This window comes from Tiliqua scincoides, chromosome 2 (genome assembly GCF_035046505.1).
Source record: "Tiliqua scincoides isolate rTilSci1 chromosome 2, rTilSci1.hap2, whole genome shotgun sequence".
In the NCBI taxonomy this organism is placed as follows: domain Eukaryota; kingdom Metazoa; phylum Chordata; class Lepidosauria; order Squamata; family Scincidae; genus Tiliqua; species Tiliqua scincoides.
This window is the reverse complement of record NC_089822.1, coordinates 109,310,023-109,325,705: the sequence shown is the minus strand read 5'-3', so window position 1 is coordinate 109,325,705 and position 15,683 is coordinate 109,310,023. Positions and strand designations below refer to the sequence as shown.

Sequence of the window (15,683 nt, the reverse complement as noted above, 5' to 3'; positions counted from 1 at the left end):
ACAGCCACTAGAACAGACAGTGCTGGGGTGAGGTGGGCCAGTTACTCTCCCCCTGCTAAAAAGAGGAGCACCCACTTGAAAAAGTGCCTCTTACGCAATTAGCAGGGGTTAAACAGACTATTAGTCGACTGGGGTTGCAATCCTATCCACACTTTACTTAGCAGGGGTAAAACAGACTATTAGTCGACTGGGGTTGCAATCCTATCCACACTTATCTGGGAGTAAGCCCCATGGACTATACTGGGACTTACTTCTGAGTAGACATGCAGAGGATTGGAGTGTTCATCTGTTAAAACATACTATCAGTTGACTGGGGCTGCAGTTCTATCCACACTTACCTGGGAGTAAGCCCCATGGAGTATAATGGGACTTATTTCTGAGTAGACGTGCCTAGGATTGGGTTGGGGTTAAGTGGCCCCACTACTCAGCGTGCGATCCTAGGCTCGCCCAGCTGGGAAGAAATCTCCTGCAACCAAGGGGACTGACTCTCGAGTAAGCTTGCAAAGGCTCTGGGGCTGGCTGGCTGTGTCTTTTAAGGGTGCCTGAGCCCAGCAGCAGCCCAGCTCCCTCCCTTTCCGTCTCTCCCACTACCCCGGGCGCGCCCCCGATCCAGATGGTGGCGGCGTTGCCCCTCTCGGACGGAGCAGGCGTGGCTTCGTGGGGACGGAGGCGTGTCCTCCAGGCGGTCCGGGGAGCGCTCGGAGCTGGCCGGCTTCGCAGACGGGGAGCCTCCGCGGGGGCCGGGAGTGGCGCGCCGCTGGCTGGCAAGGCAGCGCATCCTGGCCACCTCTCGGGCAGCAGCCAAGCAGGGGATGCGCCTCCGAACGCCGCGTCTCCTCCTTCTGTCTCTTCCCTCCCGGGGACTGTAGGACGTGGAGCTGCTGCTGAGGCAGGGCTGGGACCTCGCCGCCCGGGTAAGTCCGGGGCTGCTCCTGCCGCTCCCTGCAGTCCTCCGTGGGACGGGTCCGCCCAGCGCCAGCCCACCTCTCCCCGCCATCTGCAGCCACTTTCCCGTGCCAGAGCTGCAATCCTGTCCGCACTTTCCCGGGAGTAAGGCCCATTGACTGAAATGGGACTTGCTTCTGAACAGACATGCATAGGATGGGGCTGTCCGGCTGCAGTCCTCACACTTTCCTGGGAGTACGCCCCATTGACTAGAATGGGACTTACTTCCGAGTAGACATGCATACGGTTGGGGTTTGGGGCTGCAATCCTATGCACCCTTTCCTGGGAGAAAGCCCCGCTGACTATAATGGGACTTCTGAGTAGACATGCATAGGACTGAGCTGTCAGGCTGCAATCCTCTCCACACTTTCCTGGGAGTAACCCCCATTGACTAGAATGGGACTTACTTCTGAATAGACATGCATTGGATGGGGCTCTAAATCATTTTTTCCTCCATAGGTTATGGTTTTAATTTAAAACACTGCTTTGCTTCTCTTCTCTCCCCTCCCCAGGAAAAAAAAAATAGCTGAAAGGAAGAACAAACAACATCTGTGCATTTCTCCCCCTCTTCTCTTGTGATTTGCTACACAGTTCTTCTCACTGCCTGTTTGGGGGCTTGGAGGAAGGGGGGGCAGTGTGGTCATCTACAGCTGTTTGCTATTAGTGCAGTGTTGAGAGTGGGAACTCTGCTTTTTCAAGTTGTTTTCCACTTGGTGTGTATTTTCTCCAGCCTCTCTCCCTGCTTCCCCCCCCCCGCCCCCGCCCATGCATGCTGGGCTGATGTTGGCAGCAACTTGCTTTGGGACCTCCAGGGAGCAAGGTTGGATTTCAAGCTCTCTGCCCACAAGAATCGGTGGGGCAGCAAGAACAATAAACATCGGAGGCTGGAGGTTCACCAGAGGAATGGCAAGGTTTGGAATTGGGAGGGGTGTAGTGGGGAAGGAGAAGGCAAGGCTGCCTGTCAGATCTCTCTCCACCCTCTGACAGAAGGATGGGATGGGAGGGCAGGGTGTCTGTTGAGTCCCTGGAGAAGAGCCAGTCAAAGGGGGGGCAGTTGCATGGCTTAATTGGGAACATCTGGGCGGGCAGCCATCCTGGAGGAAAGGCAAGCGGGCAGCTGCCTGCCCTGTCCCCAGCAGCTTTCCAAGAGAGTTGCACTCTTCAGGCACTTTTCAAAAGGGCCGCTTGTCAAACAAGTCCTTGAGGCCATAGGGATGTGGAGAGACAATCTTGTTGTCTTTTAGGTAGCTGTCAATGATCCCCAAATTCCTCTAGTCTTCATTTGTGAGATCTCTTGCTCGGACATTATCTGGTGGCAGGCAGTCCTGCAGGTTAACCATGGGCAATAGCTTTCTTTTAATCAATTTTTGTATCTGGGAATTTGTACCCCCCTTTCTACCTTCAAAGCATCTTACACATACAGACACACAGAGAGCAAAATATGTCAAATCAGTCCCAAATCAAAATCCCATGGAGTGCCCTTCATTTCTAGTCTGAAACTAACAAATGAGTGTGCACGTAGAGGGTTCTTCAAAGCGTTGCAAATATCCCATGGCACAATAGGATTTGCTAAGTATCCAGAGCATACAGATGCACTATCTTTCTTCTCCCCCCCCCCACCCCCACCTCATCCTGTGTCTGCTAGTGGAGGCCTGAACACCCACTGTTGAGGGTGGGAAGATGATGTCCCTGTTTGCAAACTCAGATGAGAGTTTTCTCATAGAAGTGGCTGGCAACTTCCAGTTTATGAGAGAGTGTGTCAAGAGGTGCACTTGGAGACAGTTCTGGGACAGGGCAAAACTTCTATGCATCCTCAGTGAACTGGGGTTGGTGTCCCAGATTGTAGCCTTCTCACTTTGCCCCAGCACTGGGGCTAGTTTGATTCTGGGCTGTGCTGCCTTGGCATTCCCCCTTCAGTGCTGAAGGGATGTTGAAAGAGTGGGGTGGAATGTTGGGAGCTGGCTTTGGGGTCTAGGTTGATAGGGCAAGTTTCCTGTTACAGAATCTATCTCCAGCTTTTTAGACGCAATGCTTTGTAAATTGAATGTATGTAGCATGCATCACAGTGGTTATCCAATGCAGTCTTTCCTCTGGCAAGCTTTTAAGGAGCCGCTGTGACACACTAAACGCCCCCCCCCAGGGGGGTACTCCAGGGTGAAACAGACAGTTGTGAATTAACTGATGCAGATGTGTAACACACATGCACAGAGTAAGCCTTTCCGGGTTCCACTCCTAATGTTCATTTCCCCCTCCAAATAGTGGCAATAGATCTCCTAGGGGAGTCAAAGAGGAACTTCATCTAGGCCTCAGCCTGGGAGGGGTTCCCCAAAGTGCTCAGTTCTTGGTATGCTGAGCGGGTACCTCTTGCTCTTGTGTTTTGATTAGATACTCTTTCCACTGAAGGGCTGGACAAAATGTGCCTCTTCTCTACAGGCAGGAAAAAAGAGGTAGAAGCTGACGTAGGACCAGAGGCTGGGTTGAGGAGGAGGTGAGAGAAAAAAACAGTGCCCTGCAGAACTCCCAGATATTTAGGAAGGGTTGTGGTTTCTTCTTCTTCCTTACTGTTGTGAATCAGTGGTGGAACCGTATTTGATCTCAGTTTTATGCCAGTTTTTATAACTGTTTTGTTTTCTCTTTGTATTAAACTTCCAACTATATTAGACCAGTTCCAAGAGCTGCTCTCAGTTGGATTTTTAAAGGATATTTCTAATGGCTGATTCCTTTGTTTGGGTCTGGATGGTACATGGCAGGCTTACGTTGACGCCGAAGGAGGGCTTGCACTGTTTGGGCCCAAAATAAAGAAGTGGGAATCTCTAGCGTTGGCTTTTTGGTCTCCGGTGCCCATAAAGAGAGAGACAAATTTAGTAAAGTGATACCTCAAATTCTGCAGCAAAAAGCAGAGTAAAGAGAGGCTGAATAAGATCTTAATATCTTGAGCCAGGGGGAGGGGTAAGACGGAACTAGGGTATTTGTAGCCTGAATGATTGTATTCTGGTCATTGGCATCTCTGGACATTTGCATCTGGGGTTTTTTGTGCCCTGGTTATTTTCATCCCACTATAACTGGGCAACAAATCCCATATTATTATATATCTTCTCTTATCTGAGCCCTGACTCTACCCTTGTGTTTTAATAATAAAAAAGTACATCAAATGTAAATATACATTTATATTATACATTGGGACACAAATGTCCAGGGTGCAAAAAGAATGGATGCAAATGTCCAATATTGGAATGCATTTAACCCGGACACAGTTGTCCAGGACGCAATAGTCCTGTCACTGGGGTAGGACCTTTGATGCCTTACTCTGCTTCTCCAAGCATGCCTCATGTGTTGTCTTTGGGGGCTTTTATGACAGGTTCAACCAGGACCAAAGCAGTTCACAACTGCTGAGGTTTAGTGCTGATTCTGGGAGATTTTGGTAAAGGAAAGGCACTCTTCATTGACAGCCCTTCTCATTTCTGGAATTGGGAGCAGGACTTCCAAGCCAAACAGAAGAAAGGCTACAGCATTTGGGGCTCTTCAGTCTAGAAAAGAGGCGCCTGAGGGGGGGACATGATTGAGACATACAAAATTATGAAGGGGATGGACAGAATGGATAGAGAGAGCTGCTCTTTTCCTTCTCACATAACACCAGAACCAGGGGACATTCGCTAAAATTGAGTGTTGGGAGAGTTATGATAGACAAAAGAAAATATTTCTTTACCCAGCGTGTAATTAGTATGTGGAACTCCTTGCCACAAGAAGTGGTGATGGCATCTCGCCTAGATGCCTTTAAGAGGGAATTGGTCAAATTTCTGGAGGAAAAGTTCATCATGGGTTGCAAATCATGATAGGTTTGTGCAAGGAGTAGGCTACCTCAGAATGCAAGATGCAGAGGAGGGCACCAGGATACAGGTTGTGTCTTGCTGTCTTGTGTGTTCCCTGAAGCATTTGGTGGGCTGCTGTGAAATACAGGAAGCTGGACTAGATGGTTCTTTGGCCTGATCCAGCAGGACTCTTCTTATGTTCTTATGTGGACAGAAGCCCCCCAAAAGAACTGCTGGTCTTTGGAAGAGTTTGAAGCAGGCCTTTGTGTCTTGAAATGTGCTCAGGAAAGAGAGAAGGGCACACAGTACCTGGGATGGCCCTCTCTTCTTTGGCAAACCACCTGTGATTTGGACTTAATCTACCCAAGCTGGATTCTTCAGATTTGCTGGGTGGCTATGACCTGGAAACAGATTTTTTTCCCCTCCCCCCCTGTCTATGAGGAGGCAGTAAGTATAGCTGCCCTCTTCTCTGGGCAGTGGTGGTGGTGCAGAAAGTTCTGCAGGTGCCACAAACCATTGTGTAGGTGGCCTCTTCCACTCACTATTGGAGCCACTCTGGGCAGCAAAGGTAACACACAAACAAAATGGCATCTCCTACGTGTTGCCGTCACTGCCTGGAATGGCTCCAATGATGAGTGGGCCACTTGTAGGGCACATTGCAGCCCTGCAGTATTTACCACGTCACTGGGTACAAGGAAGTGTCACCCCTGAAGGTAACATGGTTCAAGAGGAATATGCAATGAGCAAGACATTTGCGATAATCTCCAGTAGTCTAAGAAACATTCCTGGCCAGACTGTCATATGATGTTGGTCTGTTAGATAGTAACATAATTTGGAGGGGGCTTTTTCCTGAGTCTGGATATACAACCAATCATCTCCAGTGATCGGTGTGTGCTGTATTGTGAAGAAATGTACATGCCTCTGGAGTGGAGCACAGAATCAGTGTTAGTAACGTTATGAAAGCAGACACTGAGCATAAGTCTCTTTCTGGGTGGCCTTGGACAAACTGCAGCTTTGTTTGGGACTGGACTTGTCCAGCGTGTCCAAAAGACTGGATCCCCTAAGGCAGTGGTTCTCAAACTCTGGTCAAGACTGACAGGTAGGTTGCAACCTGATTTTTTGTGGATCACGTCATGCCCCAGAATGCCTCGCAGCTTCTGGGTAGCACTGGCATGCAACCCACTTTGTTGGCTGTGTTGCGCCTCGGAATGCCTTGCAGTGTTGCATTCTGGGGTGTGACCCAGAAGGCTAACAAAGTGGGTTTTGGCAGTGAAACTTTTGAGAACTACTGTTGCCATACAGTGTTTGTGCCTGGACAGCACCAACCATTTTTATGATGCTCCAAGTGCCTGTGATGAATCAGCTGATACAAACTTGCTCTGTACTGAGCCCCTCTTGTCCTCCCAGTGGGGCTATATACAGAATGAGTTTGTGTCAGCAGCTTCACTGCCTCCCTGGCTGAGGGGGGGTCTTTGCAGGGAAAGCTTGGGTATGATTAGAGCTGCCGCTTGTGTCCTAACCTCACCCTGTCCTTGTGACCTTGCTGGCATCCCATCTCCTCTGGTTGCGTGACTGATGTCATGGGAGGATCACAGTTGGTGTGAGCCGATTAGCAACCAATTAGCAATTAACTAATTAACAGCCTTCTGTGAGTGGCTTCAGGGTTAATAGCTTACTGGGCTCAGTCCATCAGTGGTGACAGATAGTGACTGTGGGCACTCAGCCCTTTCTAGAGTATAAAAGAGAAGGGGACAAGGCCATGTGGATTTCCTGCATGCCCATGTTATCATGCAAGGCTCAAGTTGGTTGATTCTTCTCAGTTTCTTATCCAGTTCAATTCAAGAGCTGCATGAACGCCCCAAATGCAGATCTTAAGCTTGCAAACCCTTGAACCTCCAAATAAGCTTGGGCTACAAGCCACCTTATATAGCTCCATGACTGAAAGAATGACACCTTTGAGATGGACAGGGATTCTGTCTGGTCCCATGTGTGTGTATAACATGCTGTAGCATCTGATGCCCCCAAACTTAGGAATAAGACTGCACCCCAAAATAAGTAAACATAACATTGGAGGGAGTCGAGTCCTGTCTGATAAGAGGAAAGTGATTCTGCTATTGAAAGGCTGGAGAATTCACCACGCTAATATCCCTGGGGAAGGAAGATGGCCCTTAAAATGTCCTCTCAACCAGGGCTCTTTTTGCAAAGGAATACTTTTGATTGGCACAGGGGAAGTGCAATGCCTTCACTCTTAACCTAAAGACCCTCTGCCTGGCTGGACTGAAATTCAAATGGAGATGAAAGGTCTACAGCTTTTGTCTAGGCAGGGACTTGAAAGGGCAGAAAAGGGAGCAGAAAGTCTGGGGATTCATCTCTTTTTAACTTGGATTTAGTGATGTGGGCCCCATCCAATCTTGTCAAACCACTTCCTCTCTTGATGTGCAGCCCACCCATTCTGAGTCAGCCCTGGTGACCGAGTACGTCAGAGTGTCCCCCACATTGACTGCAGCAGGTTTCATGTAGCATCATTCACAAGTGTCCAGAGGGGGAAACAGGTTTGTCTGTCGGGAGACTAGCAAACCTGGACTTGGTTTGAGGACAGCAGGCAAGTTCAGTAAGCATGAGACACCTCTATATGGTCTACCAAAGAAAGTACCTACTACCCAAGAAAATGCCTATTTCTTACTTTAATATGATCATAATGTTGAAGGAGATTCTGCTGACCATGTAGGCCAGCCGGTGGCATAGCTAAGAGGGACAGGTGGTACACTGCCCGAGGTACCATGCCTTCAGGGGGTGTCAACCTGCACCCTCAACAACGGATACTGAGGCAGCAAGAGAAAGTTCTGCGGCAGCAAGGAGGCTTCCTTGCCACTTCAATACCTTCTTCTGCCCCCGCCCCACAGGCACTTGAAGCAGTTGGGAGCTGCTCTGAGCAGCTGGTGGCTTTTTTCTTTTCCTAGTCAGAAAAAGAAGCAAAAAAAAAAAGCAATTGGCCACTCAGAGCAGCTCACAACTGCTCCGAGTGCGCCATAAACCTGGAAGTAATTGGCAGTGATGTCATCACATCGCCACAATTACTTCCGGGCCTGGCACTTCTGGGGGGTGATATCCGATGTCACAACCCCAAGTGCCAGATGCCCGAGCTGTGCCACTGAGACCAGCCCCCTCTGCCCAGATGAAAGGCCCATCTTTGCCTGAAAACCACGTCCATCCAAGGAAGAACTGTCTGTTAGTCAATGGTGCACTCTCAAAAATTGAAGCTAATTATTATTAGGGTTTTTTAAGTGACTTTATTTTCACTGTAACCATTGGAATGCATCAGTTACGTTTTATTGATGTTGAAGTAAGAGGTTGCCTGGGTTTGAAATGAAAGTGAAGAGGATGACACACAGCACAGGTCTGTTTTTATGAGAAAAACCACTACCCAGATACATAAAATTACTTAGCCTTGAGGTATGGAGAAAGCAGTGCTTAGTTAGGCATCAACAAAATGTAGCTGAAGTTCCCAGGGATAAATGATGCCAGTTAATACAATCTGTTCTGATCAGTTTATTTTGCATGATTGTTCTCAGCTGTCGAGCTTTCTTTTTCATCTTAATTTGGGAGGGTGTTTACTGTGCCAGAAGCAGATCCTTGTCAGGAAAAGAGATCTAGTTAAGGGATGATTGGCGGAAGATGGCTATAGTCAGAGAAGATGTGGCAGTATCTTCCGACTCCCACAAGGCCTTAGGTGAAAAGAGATCTTCCCACTCTGATGGCAGCCACCCACTGAGTAGCCCGTCCCACAAGTTCTGTTCCAAAGATAATGTTGTGTCACTGAATGCCTTATCGTGCCAGCACATGTCCTCTGTCCAGGTGTGGCAGTAGCTGATGCCAGTGTCTCAGAGCAATTGGAGGTGGGCATAAGGTTCCATATGGGAAAGAAGCAAGTGGGGAGGGGAGAGGACCGCTTTGTGACCTCAATGGGTTCAAGGTTTCTTCCTGTTAGAAGCCACAAATACTTTGGCCCTCAGCTGTTCCAAAACCACACGTTATTCTTTCTTTCTGTCCTGATTTTGCTCACAGTTAAGATTTCTTCTTTTAAAAACATTGCTGGGTGTTGTTTTATTTTTATTTTTTCACAGCAAACACCACCCCACAGCACATCCTTGCTTCTCCACAGTTTCCTCCTACCTCCCTAGGGGGCAGTGCCTCTTTAAGAGCTCTGTGGCAGAGGCAGGTTCTATGGGGTGCACATAATTTGCACCCACTCATCTGAGGATCTCTCAGCTCAGAGTTCTGAATGCAAGAGGTCTAGCCTGCAGGGCAGAAGGGCGCAGCTTCAGCGTTCCTGGCTGAAGGGCCTCATTGTAAGTGGGCTTTGGGAGTTCGGCAAGATCACACAATTGGTTCTTTCATGCCAGCTGGAGGCTCTTATTAAAATCCAATCTCTTCCCCCCCCCCCCCACTTCTCCTACGAAGGGGTTGGGCTGTGGCTGGCTGCAGTTGGCCTCTGCCAAGCTCTCTTTGGGCCTCTTCTGTCACTTTTTCACTCTGGCTGCTCTGATATTAAAAACGTGCTCCTTTTCTCCTCTGCCACTGTAGATGGCTCAAACCACTTGCTTCTCTCAATACAGGTTTGTGGCATTCCTCCCTACACACAAGGGTTTCCTTTCATCCTCGATGTGGTGAATGCAAAACCAGAAAAAAAATGTGTCCCCCACCTGCCAAAGAGTGTTCTGGGCTGCCACTGCTGCTAAGGTAAGCCCCCAAAGGGGTTGGAGGAGGCTTACCTTGACAGCAGTATTCATGGTGGCCGCTTGGGATGTTTCTCAGTGGCTGGGCTGGTGGCAGCTGCCATCTTTCTTTACCAGATGGCAGGACCTCAGGAATCATTTGTGGTTCCCGAGGTCCCTTTGAAAGCCCTTTTTCCCCCCACCTTTTTTGAATCGCTTATTGAAGGGGGGAAGGCAAAAAAGCAGTTGGCTGTTCAAAGCGGCATGCAACTACTCCAACTGACCTCGGACTGACACCCCCTCAGGCGTGGTATTTGGGGCTGTGTACCCCCCTGCTGTACCTTAGCTACGCTGCTGCAATGTGTTCTCCAAAGGGAGAGGATGGCTTACCACAGCATAGTTCTCTCTTGAACCTCTGTCATATGTCTAATCCTAGTTGGCACAGTATTGAATAGACTCACTTTCCAAGGGGGAAAAGAGTGGGGCATCTCTTTCATTTTTCATACTTGCAGGCCTTCATTGGCTGTGACCTGAAACGGACTCCATTGATGGGATGTGCCAGAGTATTTGAGCAGAAAAATGTTCTCCACAAAAGTCATCTCAATAAGAATGTTAAGTGGTTGTTTTTGTATCTACAGCCTCTCCCTCCAGATTGGCATCCAGGAAGCTTCCCTGGGCTCTGCTGATTCAACAGCCCTCCTATGGGGGTGAGAGATCTCTTTCTAAGTTAACTGCTCCATGCCAGAGGTAGCTGCATCTTGATACTAAGTGAGGGGCTCTGTAAAAACCACCACCCTTTCTTTCCTCTGCCATTAATTGAGGCAGTTTCAATATGGGGTGAGGGATCCCCATGTCTGATCTGAGAGGAGCAAAATGAGCTGATCCAGAGAGGCAGGCTTCCAGGGGGACCCCACCCAGCTGCTGAGTTTCTAGATCTTGCAAGCAGGACCTAATTGGATCCATGTGCGCCTGGCAGCTGGCTGAAGCTGTCTTAAAGGGGCCGCTGATCCTGGGCAGAGAGGGATTTGGAAGGCAGAGGCTTTGCAGACCAGGATGGTGGGAAATCGGCAGGTTTTGTGATGCGTGGGTTAGAACTGGTGTGTTGCTGAGCTTTTTCTGGGAGCACCGCTTCAAATTCAACAGTGGGGAGCAAGATCATCGGTCCACTGTTGGAAATATTCAGTAAGCTCTCAGAATAGTCTAATGGGTGCAGTCTTTTTCCCCCCTATGTAAAAATATTTGTTTTTTGCATTCTGCGATCTCCTATATTCTACCACAATTATTTAAAGCAAAAGTGATTGAAGACTGGCAAATAGTGAAAAGTGGTTTGAAAGAGGCTTTGGTATCCATGATACAGCTACAGGCTTCCTTTTGTCCCACTGTAGCTTTTGGTCTTTGCAGGTGTTTGCGAAGAGGTGAGTGTACTCATGTTCAGGAGTGACCCCTCATTCAAAATACATTCAGCTGTCTGGAAACCACCCCCACTGTTTTCTGCCTTCAGCCTCCAAGTATAGAATCAGTGAGTTGGCAGAGAGGATGGTGCTTTTAAAGAAGAATCACTTGAAGTGCAAACATGGGACTTCCTCCCCCCACCCTCTTCAAATGGCACAACTGCCATCACCTGGCTTGTTGCCTCATACCTATACCTGCAAAAAATGGGAGCGGGGCAGAGAGGACAAATGACATAAGAACAGCCCCACTAGATAGGCCCATCTAGTCCAGCTTCCTGTATCTCACAGCAGCCCACCAAATGCCCCAGGGAGCACACCAGATAACAAGAGACCTGCATCCTGGTGCCCTCCCTTGCATCTGACATGGCCCATTTCTAAAATCAGGAGGTTGCACATACACATCATGGCTTGTAACCTGTAATGGGTTTTTCTTCCAGAAACTTGTCCAATCCCCTTTTAAAGGCATCCAGGCCAGATGCTGTCACCACATCCTGCGGCAAGGAGTTCCACAGACCAACCACACGCTGAGTAAAGAAGTATTTTCTTTTGTCTGTCCTAACTCTCCCGACACTCAATTTTAGTGAACGTCCCCTGGTTCTGGTGTTATGTGAGAGTGCAAAGAGCATCTCTCTATCCACTCTGTCCATCCCCTGCATAATTTTGTATGTTTCAATCATGTTCCCCCTCAGGTGTCTCTTTTCTAGGCTGAAGAGGCCCAAACACCGTAGCCTTTCCTCATAAGGAAGGTGCCCCAGCCCAGTAATCATCTTAGTTGCTCTCTTTTGCACCTTTTCCATTTCCACTATATCCTTTTTGAGATGCGGCGACCAGAACTGGACACAATACTCCAGGTGTGGCCTTACCATAGATTTGTACAACGGCATTATAATATTAGCCGTTTTGTTCTCAATACCTTTTCTAATGATCCCAAGCATAGAGTTGGCCTTCTTTACTGCTGCTGCACATTGGGTCGACACTTTCATTGGGGTTGACACCTTTTCAGAGGTGCATCATTCCAAACCCATGCATCATTGGTATGATCCATTGTCAGTCAAGTTCATCTCCAATATCTCCAGTGTTTGGGGGGGGGGGTAGAGCTTTGCCTAGTCAAAACAGAGGAGGGGATTTGACTGGCTTTTGTCCACTGTAGAGGGGCAAGGTGGCAGAAGACACTAGGCTCCCTGGGTCTTTTGGCCACTTCTGAGGTGGCCAAGAGTCGTAGGTGGTTATTGAGCAAGACCTGCAGAAGTTGACACTTTTGATCCAAAGCTACAGTCGGACTGTATGGATTTCTTGTCATGTGTCTATTCCACTACCACTGATGTTCAGAGTCCTCCTTTCCAAGGGAAGCATTGAAGAGCACTGGTTTGTGGGAGGCTGCTGGGCTCAGTGCCTGGCTGTTGACTAGCAAAGTGTGGAGTGGAAACCTGGCCACAGAAGTCTTGAGGCTTTGCTCTCCTCCTAGCTCTGATTTTGGGCAAGGGCTGGGGTCAGAGAAAAACAGAACTGGTGGGCATTCATACTTGTATATATAATTGTACCACAAAACAATGGACTGTGTACCTTTTTGTTTAATGCTCAAGGAAGTTATTGTACCCAAATGGAATTGTATGCGTACTCGGTTACATGGAAATGATGATAATGCAAAGTAATGAACATCCAGTAATATGAAAAAGCAGCAAGGCAGAGTTGCAGGCTTGAAGCAGCATCAGGCAGTTAGAAGAGGCAGCCAGCCAAGCAGCCCCTCTTCACTGAGTCACACAGCATCTTAAAGAAGGAAGCAGCCCCCTTGTTCACCCTTTTTCTCAGATTGCAGACACGCGCTCTTAGTTTGCTCAGGTGCACCTTTCCAACTCTGCTTGCTTGAGGAAATCCGGCAAGCTGCCTGGAAGAGTTGCTTTTTAAGCAGGAACTCTTGCTGGGGAGAGTGGGGGCCATGTGCAGGAGGCTTTCTGTGCCTTCTCTGGCTACCACCGTATAATGATATGCCCTAAAACAGCCCCAAAACCTAAGTGAGATTGCTAGAGAAATCCATCCTAACTATAATTCAAGAGCATGTTTCAATATTACAATCCAGGGATGCAGAGCTAGTGAATTTCTGACAACTGGTCTGCGGAAAAGGACTGCTGGGGTAGGGGGGAGGAGGAGGAGGAGGAGGCAGCATTAGATGAGCGAGAAGGAATTGGGGAGGTTTTCGTCATTCCTGTTTCCCTGTGTGCGCACTTGCACACTGACATGTATTATGTGTGTTTTGGAAGTGCACCAAGCAGGAAGTTGATTTTTCACTGTTGAAGGAGAGACCCTAGGGATTGGTGGAATGTTCCATACCTGCCCCCCCCCCCCGTTCAGACAGAAGGAAACTGGGTGGGTTGTGTTTTATGGCTGCATTGTCCAAAATCTGTAACAACACCCACCAGCTTGTTGGTGCTCTGCCCAGCCAGGTCGTCCCCCACCCCCGCACCTTTCCTCCCCCTTGTCCACCATTTGCACCTTATTGGTAGAGAAACAATCTGATAAGAGAGTCTGTGGAATTCTCCCCCCTTCCTCACCAAGGGCCTTCCAGGACTGCATTTGGGTCGATGGTGGGGGGAGTTCTTGAGCAGGATGCGTCAACAGGGAAACAAACATGCTGTGTGCATACTTTGGTACGGCTGACTCTGAATTCTGGTTCCTTGGCCGTCTTTTCCATAGCTCACCCTTTTTGTTGCTGAGCACCAGGCAGTGCACCTCTAGAGGTTTATTGGGAAGGCCAAACAACTAATTTTTGTAATGACAATTTTGTCAAAGCCTTTCTGTGTGCAAGGCCCCAGTTGCCATTGGACAAGGATGATGAAATTCCAGCCTGTGGATGGTGCAACAGAACATTAAAGGTTGCAGGGTTAGTTGGGTGGTGGCAGAGAGGACTGGTATCTGGATCTAACAGCATTTTCTTTTCCAGGCCTTGAATGGTTCCTGTAGTTGCTGCTTACCAAGCCACTTCTGGACACCTTCAAGTGCTTCCCCTCCCTCTAGGAGAGTAATGTTCAACCGAGTGGCCATCCTGAGGGGAGGGCATCCACAAGTACAAGTAATCCCAGTTGACATTGCTGGAGGATGGCACCTGAGGGCCGCCAGTACTTGCTGCCTTTCCCCCAGGCATTCTGAGGGCTGGGGAGGCCGTGCGTGGCCTTCCCAGCCCTCGGAAGGCCTTCTGAGGCCTCCAAAGGACCTTTAAATGTCACCTCTCCAGCCTTCAGAATGCCACTGGGGACAGGCAGTGGATGTGGAGGGCAGCACCTCCAGGTGGGGGGCAGCACCCCTGGAGGTATGCCCCAAGTGGGATCCATCCCACTTGTCCTTCAACCAACAGTGGCCAGGAATGCCACTGTTTCAAGCAGCATGTCATGGCACATTGGTGCGCTGTGAATGGTCCACGGGTGTACTGCGGGGTGAGGGTTGGGGAAGGGTCATTTGTTAGGAGGGCTATTGGGGCATGTGAACTCCCCTGGTGTCAGTGCAGTGTGCCTTGTCAATTGTCCAAAAACTGATGGGATGCCTTGACAATTTTAGCACCTTGTCAGTGTGCCATGAGATGAAAAAGGTTGAAAACTGCTGCTTTCCTATCCATCCCCTTCTGGCATTTGGCTGATTTTTAAAAAAAAACTTTAACTGCTTGGAGCATGTTTTGAGAGAGTTAGCTAAGAATTTAAAAATCTTGTAAATAGAATATACACACACCGTATAGGGTTATAGGCGTTTCAGTTACAGCACTGAACAGATGCAAGGACCAAAGCACCCTGGGCTTTTCAGTTGTATCCCATCCTTTCTCTGAAGTGCATCTGAGGGATTATCCCATTTTATTCTCGCAATAGTCCTGTGAGAGAGGCTGAGTGGGGCATAGCGACTTGCCCTCAGCTACCCAACAAGCTTCACGGCTGAGCAGGGACTCAGACTTCAGTTTTCCTAAACTGAGACCAAACAATCTCTCCGCTGTGCCACAGGCTTCCAAGTGTATCATTGCCTACCAATTTAAAAGCACATGAGGATGACTCAAAAGTCATGTTTTTGCTGTTTGCTGTTGCTGGTGGACTGTTCCCCAGAACCCTCCCTGGCTTGCAAATGGGGAGTGTGGCATTTCAAAGAGCTCATTAACATTACGGTGTGCATCCTTTGGGTTGGGGAAGTGTGATGTGGCCCAGGTGAGGGAAATCCTAAAGTGTCTCCCAAGAGAGTTGTTGGATGTATTGAGGGGCATAAAAGAAGACAGGTCCCATATCACATTTTTTCCCCTCATGTTTCAGAGAAGGAAAGAGCCAGTGAGGAGATCCATCCCACTTGTCCTTCAACAAATTTGGAAGTTGAGAGGTAAAAGAATGGGTTGGGGGTACGTCTGTCTCTTTTTAGCGGGGAGGGGGACTGCCAGAATTGGCCAAGTGGGGGAAGAGAAGGCTTGTCAGAAGGAAAGTGGGGTTCAGATGGACTCAAGCTGATTCAAGACTTGTGTTCATGTCCATTCTTCCTCCCCCCCCATCTCCAGTCCTTCCAGCTCCCCTCTGGTCAAAGAGATAAGAAGCATATTCACTTCTTTCACCCTGTGCTATTATGAAGATCCTATAGAAATAAACCACTGTTCAAATTTCACCTCCGATTTCTAATCCAGAAATTTTTCAAGCACACACTGAAATTGTCTTTTTTTTTAAATGGAGCATAGCTTGCACAAGCCTTTTTAACAAAATATAATCTGTGAAGAGAGTTAAGAATGTGAAAAATAAATCCATTAATCT

The 15,683-nt window shown here is 48.6% G+C and overlaps 1 protein-coding gene across 3 annotated transcripts in view; it reads left to right on the top strand.

The window, feature by feature from the left end:
- The first annotated feature begins 676 nt into the window (after nucleotides 1-676).
- KANK2 (KN motif and ankyrin repeat domains 2) overlaps nucleotides 677-15,683 on the top strand; it is a 78,204-nt gene continuing 63,197 nt past the window's right edge. For all 3 annotated transcript variants that reach the window (XM_066614288.1, XM_066614289.1, XM_066614287.1), the window contains exon 1: nucleotides 677-914. The gene's annotated coding sequence lies outside the window, so the exon portion shown is untranslated. The remainder of the gene's footprint in view (nucleotides 915-15,683) is intronic.